Genomic DNA, 8,045 nt, shown 5'->3' with positions numbered 1-8,045 from the left:
ACTTCTGGGGCTCAGGACACCTCTGGCTGTAAGTTTCTGGTGCTGCTTTGGAAATGTCCTTTTTTGGGGGTATCTACCATCTGCTTTTGAATCAAATTCTGCCCTCTGAACACCAGTTCAGTGATCTATTTTCTCACATCAGCTGCTCCACTGAGTATTGCTGGGGCAAGGGGAAAGGAGACTTACACTCTGGTGGGGCTGCAAAAAAATAACCCACCAAGGAGAACCAAGGGAAAGAAGTAAAATCTATAATTGGATTGTACCCAGGCACTGAATCACTTAGCACAAAAAATGGAAGAAAAAAAATAAATCTGTGAGTTGACCGAAAAGACCCATACCTGCAATGTATTTGGGACTGGCAAACATTTCAGCTGCTCCTCATAAAATGCTTTTGTCAATGGTTTACAAGCTATGCATTTGCTTCCTGCATGATGAAACCAAACAGAGACAGGCACATGAGAAACACACAGGCATTAAGCTGTCTGAGTAAAATTCACCCTTTGTATAATTCCAGCAACATTTCTCTGTTGGATTTCAACACTCAACATTTACAGAAGAATCTGGATTGAGTTGAACTTGCATGAACCAAGCCAAATTTGTAATTACAAGGCCTGGCAAGGCATATATCTCTTTCCTGCTTACTTGGTACTTGCCATTGTTAACAGCGAGTGAGTGCCTCTGTTATTCACACGCCAGTCTCAAATCTATGGAGAATTTGGGGAGATGAGGAGCTTGATCTGAGAGAAATTGAAAACATAAGGCTCAAATTAAAGCCCTCTGCAAGTAAAGTGAAGGGTTTTAACTATCAAAATGCAGGAAGCAGTGGGTGGCAGATAGTATTTTCCCTCCATTTAATTTGACAGTTTAGAATATCACCTGTTGTTTTGTAAAGGAAATTGGTACATTTAGATTAAATCTTGAATTACATACCATGCAACACAGTCTTCTCCTTTCATTACAAACTGTTTCTGTGAGGAATTATTCCTCTTACTGCTTTTTTTTTTCTATGTTCACATGATTTCTGTGCTCACACCCTTTTTACAAACATAATTCTATACTTTTCAGTGTGAATTTTTTTTCTTTGTTTATCTTCTGCAAGTTATTCTCACAAACCCAATAGTATTTCCCCTTCCAGTTATATTCAGTTTTGCCCCATAAATATGTAGTAAGGGCAGTAGTTCCTACAGTCTGACCTGTTGTGTATTGCAGGCTGTAGGACTCACCTGAGCTGATTTGTGCTTCATGGCTGAAACACAAGCATACTGGCTTTTGAACTAAATTCAGTCTTTGTTAAAAAACTGATCTTGTCATAAGATGTGTTTTCACCACAACCAGTATTTGCATCTTACTTCCATTGTATCTCCAGCCTTAACTTTCATTTAGTTGCTTTACTTTGTCTGCTGAATTGAATAACCCATTAACAAAGTTGTATTCCCTTGTAAGTACTTACAAACTCTTCAAATTTCTTTTTAACCTTTTCTTTAATTAACTAAATAGATTAGGTTCCTGCAGTGTTCCTAGCAGATGCTTTCTCTTGTTTTTTAATCTTTCTCTGTGCTGCTACCTTGTTCCCTCTCAGTTTCCAATGTCCTTTCCAGAACACAATATTCCAGTTGTGATTGCATCAATGTTCAGTGCAAAACCAGGACCAGCTCCACATTTTTTTAAGAGATCTGGGGCTCCTTTTTTGGCCACAGAACCAAACTGAGAACACATGTTCTTTCCTAGGAGTTATGTTCCTGCTTAGATGAGATCTCATATTCATAAAGAACATTATTTCTCCAAATTGAATCCCTAGAGATGCCTTACTTCCTTTGTTTCAAAGACATATGACCACCAGCTGGTCTGATTAAAGTGGTTTTTATTTATGTCCACCTTGCCATGTGGTAAAATTTGGCTAAGCATTGAATGTTTGCTTTTATATTTCCCTTTCTATGTGTCTTTCTGTTGGCCTATGTGTATGTGGGAGAAAGTGGGCAATTTTTGATGTGTAGTCATATCATACATCATCTCTGATGCATCATAAACTGCTCTAAATCCCTCTGCATCAGCCATCCATCATCCTAATTATATATTCCTCACCCAGGCTTTGTGTTATCTACAGCTCTCATCAACAACAGCTTTATTCTTTCTTCCATGTCTCAAGCAAAAATTTGAACTGGTGTAGGACTGGGTCCCCACTGAACTTCACTGAAAGCACACATCCCTGCAGGGACATTCTGGTATGTGAGCACTTGCCAGTTTTAATCCCTTGAATGTGTTTGGTGTTGATTCATGGCATCCTTAATCAATGTTTTTTGCAATATACGGTACTGACTGCGTAAGATGTCTTGTAGAAGCCCAAATATAGTGACGCCATTAGCTCTATCAGACAATTTGTAATTTCATCAAAGAAAGATTTCAAGTTAGTTTAATGGATCTATTTGCCAGAAAACCCCACTGAGTGGTGGTAATTATACTATCTCCCTCTTATGCCTTACTAATTTGTTCCTGTATCAGCCATTCCTTCATTTCACCTGGGATTGATGGTAGTCAGTCTGAAAATCAGGAATTACCTGAGTTGTATCATTTATTCTCTCTTTATTTTTGTTTTTAATACTGGTGTGACCTTACTTTTTCTCATCTTCTTGAACTTTCCTGGCATTACAAGATTTATTGAAAAGATCAACGCTAATGGCTTACGTGTAGACTCCTTTTAGACTCTCATATATCCATTTTCAGACTTAGTGCTATAAATATGTCTAAAATCAGTAGCTCTTATTTGACGTCTTCTGATGCACTGTTGGAGTGAAAATTGCTTCATGATTTTCTTACGAAATGATCACATCATCTGATCCCTGGCCAAAGATACACCATTTACTGAATGTTTCTGCCTTTTCTGGATTACTCTTGGCAATTTTATGATTTCCAGTCCCACTGGTAGTATTCCTTTTGTTCCCTTTATGTTCAAAATATCCTTCTGACTATTGTAAACCCTATTTCTTTAAGCATTCTTTACTTCACTTACTAGCTTTCTTGTTTTAAAAGTCCTAGTTTGTAATCTCTATTCAAGTCTACATAATCAGCAGCTATTTTTTTTTTTTTGGGTGGGATTTTTTTTTTTTGTTTAAATTTTTGTTTTTCCCAAAATGACCTTTACTTTTACAACAAGCAACAATTGTTTTGTAGCTGTTGTGGTCTTGAACGTCAGTGGTCAGTCACCCATTCACATTTCTATCCCCAGTCATTTCGGCTCGTGAGGGCTGGCGACTTCCTTTAAAGTAATCCCAATGAAGAAGTGAAATAAGTGAAATAAAGTGAAATGAAAGTGAAGGAAGTTAAATAACAGCAGGAGTTCCGTAAAGACTATGAGCTTCCAAGAGGTGTGACCTGTGAGAGGCTGTTCATCAGTGACTGTTCAGACAAGATTGGCCTTAAATCTTAAGGGCCTTAAAGATCCCTTGTCTTAGGGATGAGAAAGCAGTTTAGCTGTGTTGACAAGAGCTGTGCTGGTACCTTGCCTTCATGGCTAGAGAACTGCCCTGGGTTATTGTAGTTGCAAATGAAGATTTCCTGTGTGCTTCCAACTATCTGGTTGGGTTTAGGGAGGCTTTGACATCTGCCCATGTATTGCTGTGGTGTGTACTTAAAAACAGTAAAAATCTAAAACCTGGGCATATAAACTCAATATCATCATATAAACTCATATCATCATCATGGCAATACAAAAGTAATATCATATTAATTTTTCATTGCCATGTCAGTACATCAAAAGCAAATGTGTTATTTGATTACAATGGTGAAGCTACCATAGCTGAACAGCGCTGCTGTACAATAGGGACTGGTCTGATTGTTGGTTTGACCTTTAAAAGTGGATCATTTTTTAATGTGATTTAAATTCTACTCGATAAAAAAATAATAATCTGGAAACTTCTGAGAAATGTGGAGCTTCTCTGAACAATTAAGACCATAAAAAAATACTAAACAGGTATCCAAGTAAATTCCAGAAAATCTTTGCAATGAATTTTTGTGACTGTGTCACAAATACAACTGGAGAAATCTCAGCTGACTACAAATCTCCATCAAGTCTTCTATGAAATAAATAAATGAATTGGATTATGCAGTTGAGATTTTGTTTCTTGAGAGCAATGCTTTGTTGGTTCCTTTTGGACACAATGAAGTTTGCAAATGATCACAAGTTTGGCAAGTTTTTATACAATCAGAAACATATGTACGACTGATTTAAAAGACATGGTTGCAGAAAAATACTGTGGTATTCCTAAGGTACCTTAGGAAAGTCAGATTTGTGGGTATAGTGGATGTTTTTCCCCCTCCTCAATGAAGTACATTTTTCTGCACTGATTTCTGATTGCATTTATTTGATACTTTGATCTGTGTGTACAAATGACGAGTTTTGTGCCAATGTGTTGGTTGTGAATGATTGCTGACTCTTTAGTATTGAGGTGACAATCTTCCATTACCAGGAGGCCACAAAATTGTTGGGCATGCTTGTGTAGAGTGTGGGCAGATGACAGCTTAATCACATCAACTGCTTCAAACATACATGGGCAACAAATGGGAAGGAAAGGCTCAAACCTGTATAAACAACAACAGTGCTATCTCACATCCAAACCTTTCAGGATTCAAAGGATGGGCACCCTGTATAGCAAGTCTGTGCTTTGCCAGATGCATTTTGCGGAGCAAAGGCTAAAAGCTGTACCAGTATGTTTTCCTGTGAAGCTTTGCTCGAAACTTTTTAAAACCTGAGCAGGATGAACACCTGATCTGCTGTCTTCTCTGTAGACCTTCCCCCCAGCTATCTGCAGAGTCCTGGTGCTGTGCATGTAGCAGGGCTGGCATCGTGCCACCTTTGGCTTCCAGCCTGCAGCTGGGCCCTTCATCCAACCCACTCTGATGCTTCCCAAAATTTGGTTCTCATTCGAGCATTACAGCTCATCTTTTTGTCTTTTCCTGCTTTGGGTGGAGGTTAGCATATTGCTTAAAGGGAGCCAAAAGCATTTTGGTCTGTTCCTTCTCTCATGGGAGAATGTAGAAGAAAAGACATTTCTGCAAGATCTTAAACTCAAACATAAACATGATGATTACAGAGTAGGTGACTCCATATTTTCTTACACAATCTCTCAGCAGGCAACAATTAACAGGTAAGACCACAGATAGCCCGGTAGCACCATATCACACCTCAATCATTCTATTTGTATAAATAATATCACTGCTAATTTTAATAAAATAATGCATGATCTCTATATTTTAAGATGGCATTGAGAGAGTAGGATCTCCTGGAGGATTCCCAGTTGTAATGGACTTCTGTCTTAGGTGAATTGCTCTGCAGCCTCCTATCTTATTGATTTGATGATAAGGAGTGTCTGAACCAGTCCTTAAACCAAGAGTCTACTTTGCCTCTGGATAACCAAAACTAGCAGAAGGAAATCCCATCCTGTATTACCCTAAATTTATTAAATAATCAAATTAAACAATCTATCACCCCCTTCTCCAGGCTTAGATCTGCTTTGAAAATATGCTGCAACATTGGCACTCAGAGTTTCCTGTGCCGCACGCCATGACAAGCAATAAAGCATTCAACACACACAAAATTATGAAACCATAGAGAAGAAAGTTAAGTCTCAGCTGTGTCAATGTTGCAGGACAGGAAGAAAAAGTAATTCTTACTGTGCATGGACTGTGAATTTTCTAGGAAAGAAGATGGGGGGTTTTTGAGTATAATATCCACATTTTAAGCAGATGGATGTTTTTCAGCTCCAGTACCTTGGATGTAGATTAATTCACTTCTGTACACATATCAGTATGTGGTAATATTCTGAAAATGAACACACATAGCAGGCTTTTTTAGAAGCCTTTGCTTCTGAAAGATGTCTCTCTTATATCTGCCTTTCTGATTTACTCCCTGCAGGTAAGAAGTGTGACAGTTCTCTGTGTGTGAGTGATTGGATTCTTCAGTCCTTGGCACAATCTCATCAACCTCTGATATCTCTTATGTTTCAGGCAAGTCTTTGTTGCTTCAGTTTCAGGCACAGTCACTCAGCACAATCTTACAGTATAGCCTGTCTGGGTTTCTCTCACTTTTCCTCTTATTTCCACCTTTAACAGGATTGAAGTCAAGACATATATTTAAGCAGAGAATGATTAATTCTAGTAATTCTGGCTGTCTTTAAGTCATGACAAGTTTGCCAAGTTCCTCATCTTGTGCGCATGAAAAATCACTTTCTTTCAGCGTGGAGAATTTGTTTATTTCACTTTAGATGCTTAATTCATTTGCTTTAAATGACTACCTTCTTGTAAGCTGTTCCATACTGACTTTGCTCAGCAGTAGATGTGTTGCCAGAGGTAGCATTCGGATCTCCATCCTACTAATCTGTCAAGGTTTTTATGTAGTCCTGAGGGAATGGAAAAGGGAAGAAGGTATAGGAAAACAAATGTCATTACAGTTGCAAATACTGGGTTTGCTTTGGTTTTGTTGTTTATTTGAGTATTGTTGTGTTACTGTCAAAACTCTGCACTGCACCATATGTCCTCAGGACAATTGCTCATGCCCCTCTGACCTTGTTGCAGCATTTTATAAGTCTCTTTGGCTATGTTTTCTGGAAAAGAAAAACAACAGCTTTCATTATGAGATTCCACCAGGCTTTATTTTTTCTGATTTCCAGTCATATGCTGCTGTGATTGTGAGTCAAACGCTTGCAGGGCTTTTGCTGTGAAGCTATGAAAAACACTGATTTAAATAGTAAAGCATTTATTAGTTTTACGTTTTGGGTCTGTAGCTCACAGTCAGGTACAGGGGAGCCACTTGTGCATCACCAGAAGTTCAGGCCAAGGAGAGCTGCTTTCCCCTTCCCTTCCCTGCTGGAGGGCAGGAGGTGTCACACAGACGGGTCAGCGGCTCGGTGTGGTGGCTTGGTGCCTGTGGTGTCACATCACCACGGCATGTGAAGGTACTGCCTGCCTCAGTGTGTGAATTACAGGCACCAAGTGGCTTCTGTTGGAATGGGCCTTAAAAATCACCTAGTTCCACCCCTCTGCCATGGGCAGGGGCACCTTGCGCTAGTCCAGGTTGCTCAGGGCCTGATCCAAGTGGGCCTTGATCCCACGTGGATCCTTCCAGGGATGGGAAATCTGCAACTTCTCTGGATAATCCTTGCCAGTGCCTCACCACCCCCAGAATGAAGAATTTTTTCACAATATCTAATACAAACATACCCTCTTGCACTTTCAAACCATTAAGCCCTTGTCCTGTCACCCATCTCCCTGGGATCAGTGTTGGGCTCTCCTGGTGCTGCAGCAAAGGGGACACAGGGACACAGGTAGCCACCCCAGAGTGGTAGATGGTACCAGTTGATGATTTCATTCCTGCCCTGTAATCCATAGCAGGAATGCTGTGGGACTGCTGCAGGACACTGCTGATCCTCATAGTTTGCTCTAAGATACAAAACGTCAGCTGCTGGTTAGGATGTTCCTAGACCAGTTTTATAGAAGTTGGGAAACATTTACTGGGGAAATAACATGAAATGCTTTTCCTGTTCTGACACTTTTAGAAATCAGTTTTCATATCTCATTGAGGGAAGGATAGATGCACCATTGGTTTGATCCAATAACTTTTTCATTTCTCTTATATTTTTATGTTTTTTGTACTTAGCCAGGCCCTACTATTTGGTGGGTTATTAAAAATCTGCTGAATGCTTGCTGGACTTGCAAGGATGCCTCTTGAAAGTAGTACTACTGCTGAGCTGGCAGGAGCAGGGGTTGCTTCAGTAGTAGAGTGTGTTCTATTCAACTCTGACTGCAAGGTACAGGCAGAAGTGAATAAAACTCCTGAAAGGAGCACATAGGATTCAAAAATGTGGTTACTGGTGTGATGTATAAAAAGCACAATGAGAAGCTTTTCTGAAAGTATTGCTAAGAAGACTGAAATCAGCAATGCTGTAAGGTTTGTGAGAGGACAATTTGGTGAGATTAACAGCCCCATTTCCTGTCCAAATAGGTTCAGATAAATTCATGTGACTACTGAATAATTATGCACTGCTTATCTGACT

The sequence above is a fragment of the Pseudopodoces humilis genome, chromosome 1 (genome assembly GCF_049639895.1).
Source record: "Pseudopodoces humilis isolate 2021_Gansu_Grassland_sample_001 chromosome 1, ASM4963989v1, whole genome shotgun sequence".
In the NCBI taxonomy this organism is placed as follows: Eukaryota; Metazoa; Chordata; class Aves; order Passeriformes; family Paridae; genus Pseudopodoces; species Pseudopodoces humilis.
This window is presented reverse-complemented; position numbering follows the sequence as displayed.